The following is a 10,657-nucleotide window of genomic DNA, read 5'->3' as shown; positions in this document are numbered from 1 at the left end:
TTATGGGCGAGACACAGCAGTCAATTGCGCACACCAGCGGCCCGCACACATCTGAGGAGAGAATTAAACTGAGGTCCCATCTGTGCCTTTAAAGATCCCATGGCACTACTCAAAAAGAGAAGGGAGTTTTTCCTTGCTGGCAATGTACGCAGTCACTACACTTCACAGTGAACGGTCCCGATGTGAAGGGCGAGATTACTTTATTAATTGTATGTCATGTAAACAGCTCTCTCTCTCTCTCTCGCTACTTTTTTTGAGAATATTAAAGGGCAAAATGAAGCCGTCTCTTATAGAGTTCGGGATGGAAACTCAGCCATTGAGTTCATGGCTGACAAATGGAGTTTAATGTGGGTAAATACAAGGTCACCCACCCAGATGGAATGGTCATTAACATGGATTAACAGATGATGGGGCAGAGGCTGGAGGGTGGAGCGGGAGAAGGATTGGGGGCTTGTTTTGGTGACATATCTTTAATCATGTCTGCACCTGGTCAGATGTTGATTGATAGGCGCACACAGTGGTGGAGGTCGCTGTGGAGGTTGTGCTGTTATTTTTGCTTTACAGTCTATCCTGTGAAGCGCTTTGAGGTGTACCGAAGACTTGATAAAGCGTTGATACGGCTAATAATCAGTTTTGAGCCATTTTCTGATGCTTTTTAAAGGTCTTGAAAATTACACTTCCTGATTGCGATGATCCCACCCACAGCGCACACACACATCCACAGCGCACATACACATCCACAGTGCACACACACATCCACAGCGCACATACACATCCACAGTGCACACACACATCCACAGCGCACACACACACCCACAGCGCGCGCACACACACACACACCCACAGCGCACACACACACCCACAGCGCGCACACACACACGCACATACACACACCCACTGAGAGAGGCACACGCCAACTCCCCAGAGACCCTGACATTTCCCTTGACGCCCGACAGTGAATAAAGTTCCATCACGATTTCCGATCTGTTTGATGCCTTTTCTCTGTCTCTTTACGGGTTGTGACCGTACTTGTCAACCACAAATCGTCACTGCTGGCCCCCACTGTGTCACCGTGTCAGTGTGTTCCCGACTGAGTGAAATCTAGTCTCTATCCCGGACTAGCGGACACCACAAAAACCTCACGAAACATCACACAAACAGCCATCAAGCGAGCGATCGATTTTATCTGGGGGATTGTTGGCCACGACAAAAGGAAAGAGAGAGAGAGAAACTCCCTTCTTTTCCTATAGCGCCGCGGAGGATCTTGAACAGGTTTAGCATCTTATGAAGCATTCAGTGTTCCCCCCCCAGCGCTGTATTGGAACGTCAGCCTAGACTGTGAGTTGAAACCACAACTTTCTGACCCAGAGGTGAGGGCAGTGATGGACTGAGTCAGGCTGACAGCTGATAACCACTGCTAACCAGGGTGAAGGGCTCTCGTGGAGTCCGGTAGCTCAATGGTTAGAGCACTCGCCTCGCAAGCGAGAGAACCTGGGTTCGATTCCCGGGCAGGGCGAAACCTTAGCCAAGTTTCCTTACTCCACACACTCGCCTCTGCGCAGTAAGTAGAAACCCGGTTGGAGGATCACTTTCCTGGAGTTTCTTTTCCCTTTCCATTCGGTGCCTGATCGAGTCCAAGCAGGACCGCAAGAGTGACGGCGAGAGGAAGAGAGACAGAGAGCCAGACAGTGAGTGCACAGGTCCAGAGGCTGACTTCATTTCCCTGTTGGTCTCTGCCAGTCACACAAACACTGGAGAGAATAATCAATCTGTACAAGTGGTCCTGTGTGTCCGGCTCATCTCCGTGACCCAAATTACACTCCGACAGAACATGACAAGCCGTCACCCCCATCTCTGCTGAGCAATCTCCAGGGTGTAATAGACACCCTGACTGACTGACAGCACCCCATCACGTTTCACTCAAACACCAAATACAAAAGATTCTCATTAGATTTATAGCAACAGCAACTTGCATTTATAATAATAATCATCACAGTTGATATAACGCCTTATCACCTCTTTGAGACGTCTCAAAGCGCTTCAAACAATATACTGTAAAGCAAATCGAGTATATACTTTGTGGGTGAAATGCAATTGATAAAGCGCGAGCCATTCAGACCCCCCACCCCCTGCCCTGAACAAGGAGCTATTTAATATTCAGCGCCTCTCCTGTGCAGGGTTAGGATCACACACGAGAGTCAAATCATTTAATGAAATAAAGGCGCGAGTGGGGAGGATGTATAAAGAGCTTTGATTAGACCTTTGATCTCGCAGCGCTCAGCTCGATTGATGAGATCTTGAGCTGCAACAAGAGCTGCTTCTGAGGAGTGGACTGAATTGGATGAGGTACTCGAGGGTGGGGGGGTGGGGGGGTTGGGGGGGGAAGAGAGGAACACAGCATCCACACAGGAAAACATTGGCCCGACTCAGTCAGTCGCACTCACCTCCCAGTCACAAGGTATTAATAATAATAGCCCTTACATTTGACAGAGCGCCTTTTCACATCGCCGAGACGTCTTCACAGAATACACTGTAAAGGGCAGTGACTGCGTGTTTCGTGGGTGAAACGAGGCACAGGAATGTCCCACAAACAGTCATGGATTGAGGAACCAATTTTTTGGGGAAGGATTATTACCCCCAGAAAGCGATCCGCCAATTGACTGACAAGTGGGTTCCTGATTACTTAGGTTGTGGGTTCAAACCCCTAAATCAGGACTTGAAACTCATACGGATGAGACATTAAACCTCACCCACCGTCTGCCTGTTCAGGTGGATGTAAAGATCCCGCGGAGCTATTGGAAAAAAGAAGGGAGTCTCTCTCTCTCAGTGTCCTGGCCGACAATCCCCAGATAAAATTGGTCACTCGCTCCATCGCTGGACGTGGGTGTGAGTGTCTGTATCAGTGAGACTGAGTCAGTGAGTGAGTCTGTGTGAATGTCTTCTGCATACGCCCCTTTGTGTGTGTGTGTGTTTATGTGGGTGTTTATGTGGGTGTCTATGTGGGTGTATGTTTGTGACATGCCATTGGCAAACATGTCACCTTGGAGCTCAGAGGAGCTCAGCTCAGCTCCGAGGAGACCCTACTTACCTCTGCCCTCATTCTCCCCTCCTCACCCTCCACCCCTCCTCACTCCCCAACCTCCTCACCCCTCTCCTCGAAGACACTCTGATCTCTAAAAGCCTTCAGTGTTTCGCTTACAGATTTGATTGAATTGTAACAAGAGGTAAAATTATCATCATTATTATAAACATTACGGTCCTCGATGGCCCTTGGAAAAAAAAACTTCATGTTTATTCCATCAAATTTTACTTAAGTATTTACTCTTGAATCCTCGTCCTCATTACCAGAATTTTGAGGTGCTTCCAAATCATTTTCATCCGTTTAGCAACATTTGCACAGTTTATAGCTGAGCGACCGACTGCTCGGAGCAAGCTGTTATTGAAATAAATTATTCCGCTGCTTAATTAATTCTTTTTTTCCCTTCAAAGACTCTTTTCAGGCTGGATTACCTTGAAGTCAGCTCTGCCCTTTGTGTGAGGATCTCTCTCTCTCTCGCGCTCCCTCCTTCGCTCATTCCCACATGGGGTGGGAGGGAGACAATTCAACAAGAGTCCTCTCCTGTTTGTTAAACAACCATGTAACTGTCCCCCCCCACCCACCCGCTCGCTCCACTGCTCTCTATGTCTCACTCTATCTCTCCAAGTTTCTCTCACTCTACCTCTCATTCCCTCTCTTTAACTTTCTGTGACTTATTTTTTTCCACTCGAGCGACCTCTCCGACTGTTTATGTTTAATTCTCTATTCCTCGCCGAGGCATGTGCACAGCAACACTGATATTATAGTAATAATAATCCTGGCATTTGACACAGCGCCTCATCACGTCTTCAAGACGTGTCAAAGCGCTTCACAGAATACACTGTAAAGTGGAGTGACTGTGTTTTGTGGGCGATATATATATATATATATATATAGATAGATGAGATATACACAATCCTCGATAGTCTCTCCTCCCTCATTCACCTTGAACATCCACCTGGACAGATATGGAGGTGACGTGACTCGCAAACAAAGTTACATTTCCCCCCCAGCGCAGGGCTGGAGCTTCAGCCCCGACTCTGGGCTCAAACCCCCCCACCACACCCCAAAAGTGGGGCTCGAACCACAAGCTTCTGACTCAGAGGTGAGAGCGCGAGCGACCGCGGATGACTGGGGAGGGGGTGATTTTATGACGTTTGACAAACTACGGAGTGAAGGGATTAGCATAAATACCCCCCAGGGTGTGTGCGGGGGGGTTGGGGGGTGTCCTGGGACTTGCTCTGCAGGCATTTGGTTCTATCCCAGATGTTTGCTGTTCGGTTCCCAATTGGTGCATTTCTCTGGGAGTCCTGTGTCACCCACCGGGACACCGGCAGGGATTGGTCTGTGTTACAGCACTCGCGAGCAGCTGAGCCTGTATAAGCTGAGCGGGGAGAGAGCGAGAGAGAGAGTCAGCGTCAGCTCAGTCACTGTGAGCTGCGAGGCACTCGAGACACCGACTTCACCCTCCCCGCAGGTGTCGACACAGGCGAGTTGACCGGAATCAGACACAGGAGAAACTGAACGCCGCTCAACTTCTCAGCAGAAAGTCCCGGAGCATTGCCAAGGTTTGCTGGACCATCAGCGCTAAAAGTGTTTTTCTTTTATTAATATTCACAGTAACTGGCCTCGTGTGTTGCCAGGACACCCGTCACATCGGGCGGACGTCTCAAAGCGCTTCGCGGGATTTTACGGTCAAACGTGTTTGCTGTGTGTTTTGTGGGTGATTCGGTGTTAAGTTTATCGTGAGGCTTTCTGTGCCCGAGTGCGAGAGCCTCAGTGTCTGAAACTTTTAGTTGTTCGGCAACAAAACAGTTTATCGATGAGCTTTGCCATCAGTCAAACGCATTCTTATAAATTGCTGATTTAATTGTTGTTTATATTTAATCGTTTTTTTTATATTTAATTGTGTTTCTGTTCAGGGGCCTGAAGACCGTTTCATTTTGCAAAGCGACGCTAAGTAAAGCCGGTGACTGCCACACGCAGTGTGAGCACGTGTGTGTGTGTGTGTGTGTCAGTGCGAGTGTGTGTGTGAGCGTGTCAGTGTGTGTGTATGTCAGTGTATGTGTCAGTGTGAGTACGTGTGTGTTTCAGTGTGAGTACGTGTGTGTGTGTGTGTGTCAGTGTGAGTACGTGTGTGTGTGTGTGTGTCAGTGTGAGTACGTGTGTGTGTGTGATTGTATTAGTCTGTATGTTTCGATGCAAATGTGGGTGTCAGTGTGAGGCTGTGTCGGTGGTAAAGTGTCAGTGTGAATATGTCTGTCTGTATGAGTGTTTCAGTCTGTGTGGCAGCTCAGCTCTATTAAGCTTCCAAGTTGTTTCATATCAATTTAAATCCTGTACCTGAGTTCTCCTGTTTAATTGTTAGTGATTTACAGTTTGTAAATGTTGAGTAAACCCAACACTGAGAGGTTTAACGGTGAGAACCACGGACAGCGATGTCAGCCTCAATGACAGCCTGAGAAACCCGAGCTCACTCCGCGATAACTCTCTCGTTGCTGAACATCTACTCGGCCACAAATATACAGTCAATTCACTTTACAGTGTGTTCTGTGAAGCGCTTTGTTATGCCAACAACAGCTGAAGAGACGTTAGTTAGTTAGTGGAGACCTTCAGTGTGGTGGTTCCCGCTCGCCTCACAAGCGAGAGAACCCGGGTTCGATTCCCAGCCGGGGCGAAACCTAACGTTTCCTTACTCCACGCACAGCCTCCGTTCACCCAGCAGTACGCGGGGACACGGTTGTTAGTCAATTGACGGATCACTTTCGGGGCTAATAATCCCTCCCCCCCCCCCCCACAAAACAAAAAATAATGTGGTCACTCACTCCACGGCTGTTTGTGGGGACGTTGCTGGGCACTATTGGCTGCCAGGTTTCGCTCACAAGATACAGTTACTACACTTTACAGTATATTCTGTGAAGCGCTTTGAGACGTCTCTTTGAGAGCCAGAAGGTTGTGGGTTCCAGACCCGTTTGGATGATGTGAAAGGCGCTGTAAAATGTAAGTGTGTATTGTCTGGAGCTGAGCTCGTGATCTGCCGCCTGTGTGTTTGAGGCTGTTCGTCTGATCTGGTTTTCTCCCCGTCTTTGTTTCTCTGTCCTCTTCAGCCTCGTTCCTTCTCCGGCCGGGATCAGCAGCCGGGAAACCTGGGAATGATGCGGATTCTCTTCGCTCTGGCCGTTCTCTCCATCTTCCTGAAGACTTCTCACGGGAATTGGGAGGAGTCGGTGCAACAACCAGGAAATGGCTGGGATCTGGACCGGGTGAGTGTTCTGGGACCCCACCCTGCGCGAGGGGGGGGGCTGTATAGGGGCGAGTTGTTGTTGAGGGTCCGTGCAGCCCTGAGCGAGTGTAGAGGATACTGTCCAATGTCTCAGACTCCCTTCTCTTTCCCCAATATCGTTTCCAATGGCATTCTGAATCCTGGGGTTTGTTGTGTTTCAGGGAAACCGAGATCCAGGAAATGTGCCTTCGTTTCCCTTCAAGCGTTACTACGATGGACTTTCCTACGACGGGTTTGTGGGTTTGATGGGAAGGAGAATGGCCGGTAAGTGAACACACCGGAACATGGAATAACACGCGGGAACACACCGGAGTGTTCATGTCACTCACTTGCCCGCTCGCCCACACGCTCGCTCACTCACTCACTCACTCACTCACTCGTTGCTTTTCTTTGCCTCTTTTTTTGCAGGTACAAAGGCTTCAGCTCAGAAACGTGAGTATTTGTGAGCAGCTGAGGAGCGGAGAGCAGAGTAACAGCCTCAGGGAATAAAGTCTGGGGCAGTGGAGCAACATTTGGACACTGAGAATGACACAGAGGAGCCGATGCGGAATAAGAGACATAGAATTATTATTATTTCTTTCGAGGGATTATTACCCCCGGAAAGGTGATCCGGCAATTAACCAGGGTGTTAAATGACACGTTCGTCGCTCACTATGTCACACAGTGTGAGGCAGAAATAAACAAAGCAAACGGGAGGCAGAGCTGAATTGTTAAATCAGTTGAGTTTAAATCCCCAGACACCACACTCAGGCTGGACAGTGCTCGACAGTGAAGCCAACCTGTTTGTGGCTGATCAATGCTTCTTCCTTTCTGCAGGGAATATGCACGATTTCTTTGTTGGCCTCATGGGAAGACGGAACGTGGAATACGGTGAGAATAAAGCCTTTGCTTTTAATATCTGCTCTTCCACTGGGAGCGCATCAAATGCGTGTTTTGTGGGCGAAACGCGGCAGCCAATAGTGCACGGCAGCGTCCCACAAACAGCCGCGGATTGAGTGACATTATTAGTGTTTTTTAAAAGGGATTATTGCCCCCAGAAAGCGATCCACCAATCGACTAACGCCAGAGTTCTGGTAAACAGAGGTGTGTGGAGGAAGGAATCCTCATTAGTCTGGTGGTAAATTGGTGACCTCCCCCCAGCCTCCACCACAGGACAGTTGGGAGGAATGGGCAATGTCATGTTGGTCCAGAGTGGGCACTATTGCAGATATGGGGACAGAGTGGGAGGGTCACTGCACTGACCGCTGATCAATAGTGTCTAGTCACTGAAATATTACCAAAAATATTAATAACTCAAAATGTATTTGAACAGGTGAATCAACTCCTCCGGGCAGAGCGGCCTCAGCGATGGGAGTCACTGGCAGACCACGGTAATCATTCCCCTCATTAACCCTTCCCCACGCGTCACTCGCGATGGTTTAAGCTCCCAGTGTTTAACCACTCGTCTCCCGTTAGCCCTGCAAGCCAAAGCCCTAACGGGTAGGGTGGTCCCAGCCGGACAAGTAGTGGGAAAGCTCGTCAGGCAGCGATATCGATGGTGTGAGTGTGAGAAAGTTAGAGATGTTCCCAGTTACCTGTTCTGGTTAACCTGTTTGTGCCTATTTGCCAATCCTGTGGTTTGGGCACTGAGTGGTGAACCTCTCTGGAGCACACGGACAGAGTGTGTGTGTGTGTATATATATATATATAGTCCCCTTGACTAAAGCTCTGTTTGTTTGCAGGTCACTGAGATCTGTTTAACCCACTCGTGCCGAGGCTGTTCGAAGAAAGTGAAGATTCAATTCATCTCTCAAAGTGCGCCCTCCCCCCCCCCCCACCACCCCCAATAAACCGGTGTTTGTTTTATACGACTGAACCCGACATTTACTGGTGATTGTGCGACTGTGTTTAGGAGACGGCAGTGGCTCGAGGGACAACACCCCCCCAGCACTGCATTGGTGCTTTAGCTTAGACTGTGTGAGGGCTTCAACCCACAACTTTCTAACTCCGGGGCAAGAGCGCTACCACTGAGCCAGTCTGACACGTGATAGATATTTGGGCAATTAAGGGGTGGGGAGGGGGGGGTGGGGTTGCGTGACCATGGGGGGAGACGGCTAATGAGATTATAAAGTACAATCCAATAAACAGAACGCCCGGCTCCGAATCATTTGTATTCTTGCCCGCGTTAAATACCCACCGCGCTGGTCCTGGTCAGCGGGGGCTGACTGTCCTCACTCGGGGCTTCTGTGGTACTGAGGCCTCATTCAGCCACAAGGGGCTCACGGACGGAGAGGGGAGGAGTCAAATCGCGATCGACAGCGGACTCCAGCCAATTGCGTGCGGCTGGATTGGGCTGTCAATCAGTGAAGGGGTGGGGGGGAGCGCAGGGATACAGGAAAGGGAGGGACATCGTGATTGACTTGACAGCTGGAGCCACTTGTGATTGGCTGGTGCTGCCGTGACGGATGGACGGCCTGATCCCGCCGCTAACTGGGTCCGGATGCCATTATGCGGAGCCGGCGGCGCTCCCCCGCTGGGCGGGCACCGTGTTTCGGTTAACACCGGCCGCCTCTTAAACCGGACAACATGGCCGCCACCACCGCGCGTGTCCGGTTTACACAGCGTTTCAGGTCGACGGACGCAATACCAGGCGGCGCCCGCGGGAGGCGCTGCTGCCATCAGTGAGCGGGCAGCTCGTCAGCGCCGCCACCAGGACACCTCGGGTCACTGCGCCAGCTAATTACAATCTGATACTCACTCACTCACTCACTCACTCACTCACTCACTCACTCACTCACTCACTCACTCACTCACTCACTCACTCACTCACTCACTCACTCACTCACTCACTCCCTCACTCACTCACTCACTCACTCACTCACTCCACTCACTCACTCACTCACTCACTCACTCACTCACTCACTCACTCACTCACTCACTCACTCACTCACTCACACTCACTCACTCACTCACTCACTCACTCACTCACTCACTCACTCACTCACTCACTCACTCACTCACTCACTCACTCACTCACTCACTCACTCACTCACTCCACTCACTCACTCACTCACTCACTCACTCACTCACTCACTCACTCACTCATTCCTTCTCTCCCTCACTCCCTCACTCACTCCACTCACTCACTCACTCACTCACTCACTCACTCCATCACTCACTCACTCACTCACTCACTCACTCACTCACTCACTCACTCACTCACTCACTCACTCACTCACTCACTCACTCACTCACTCACTCACTCACTCACTCACTCACTCACTCACTCACTCACTCACTCACTCACTCACTCACTCACTCACTCACTCACTCACTCACTCACTCACTCACTCACTCACTCACTCACTCACTCACTCACTGGGTCCTTGGTCTCAGGCGGAGCAGACGTGTCAGGTCCCCTGTGCCGTGAGGCTCTCTATGGAAAACAATCCACAAACAGCGAAGCCGTGTGTCCGGCAAAGCCAAACAAACCGAAGCCTCCGGTGTCTCCGGGGCCGTGGGTTTGCCCCTCACCCCGGGCCGGGCCGGGCCGTGGCTGCACTGCAGTGAGTGTGGACGGAAGGATATTTTTTTCCCCCCCAATAAGACGTCAACAAAAGTTCAAAGATATCATTCTCTCTTTTCTGTAGAAAACACGATTTAGGAGATTTTCCCCCCCCAACCCCACCACGCGCCCCCCACCCCCCCCCCCCCCTCCACACACACACACACACACACACACACACACACACAGCGTCTGATACACCACAGGGTCAACATCACAGAACAAAAGAATCATTCGTTTCTCTTTGTTGAAAAAAGAATCAGTTTCAGAAAGTTATTGGTTCGCAAACGTCGAGGCTCAGATCGGGTCGGACGTGTTGTGAGGTTCAGAGTAACCATTGCCAGTCCCTCACTGACACTTTGGGAATTTAGGCCAAATGAGGTAACTGTTTGGCCCATAAAACACTCACTGAAACTGATATACAACACGTGGCATTTCAGCCTCAGTGCAGATAATAATAATAACAATAATAATAATAATTGTTTTGCATTTGATAAACCAAACTGATTTGGAAAGAGAGGATTAATTTGGTTTCGTAACAAACGTCGGGATTTGCCGATGGGCTGCTTTAGTTAGCGAACCAAACCTCCCTCTCTCTCGCTCTCTCCCTCCCTCCTTCCGTGTCCCCTCAGGCTCAGAGGCCCGTAGCTCCCTCACCCCCCCACCCACCCCCCACCCCACCGTGGAGAGGAACGGAGCGTGAAGGCTCCGGTGACTCGCGGGCTGGAGTTCACCCGGTGACCGGTCTGTGCGG

At 50.3% G+C, this 10,657-nt stretch overlaps 1 non-coding gene across 1 annotated transcript; it reads left to right on the top strand.

Moving 5' to 3' along the window:
- The first annotated feature begins 6,255 nt into the window (after positions 1–6,255).
- LOC103172298 lies at positions 6,256–8,261 on the top strand. The gene is made up of 6 exons (XR_006085812.1): positions 6,256–6,339; positions 6,521–6,623; positions 6,768–6,791; positions 7,176–7,229; positions 7,672–7,729; positions 8,081–8,261. It is a non-coding gene; the product is annotated as a tachykinin precursor 3 (transcript).
- Positions 8,262–10,657: the final 2,396 nt, after the last annotated feature.

The sequence above is a fragment of the Callorhinchus milii genome, unplaced genomic scaffold, assembly GCF_018977255.1.
Source record: "Callorhinchus milii isolate IMCB2004 unplaced genomic scaffold, IMCB_Cmil_1.0 Scaffold27, whole genome shotgun sequence".
NCBI classification, from domain to species: domain Eukaryota; kingdom Metazoa; phylum Chordata; class Chondrichthyes; order Chimaeriformes; family Callorhinchidae; genus Callorhinchus; species Callorhinchus milii.
Note: the sequence above shows the minus strand (reverse complement) of the source record. Positions and strands in the feature narration are given on the sequence as shown.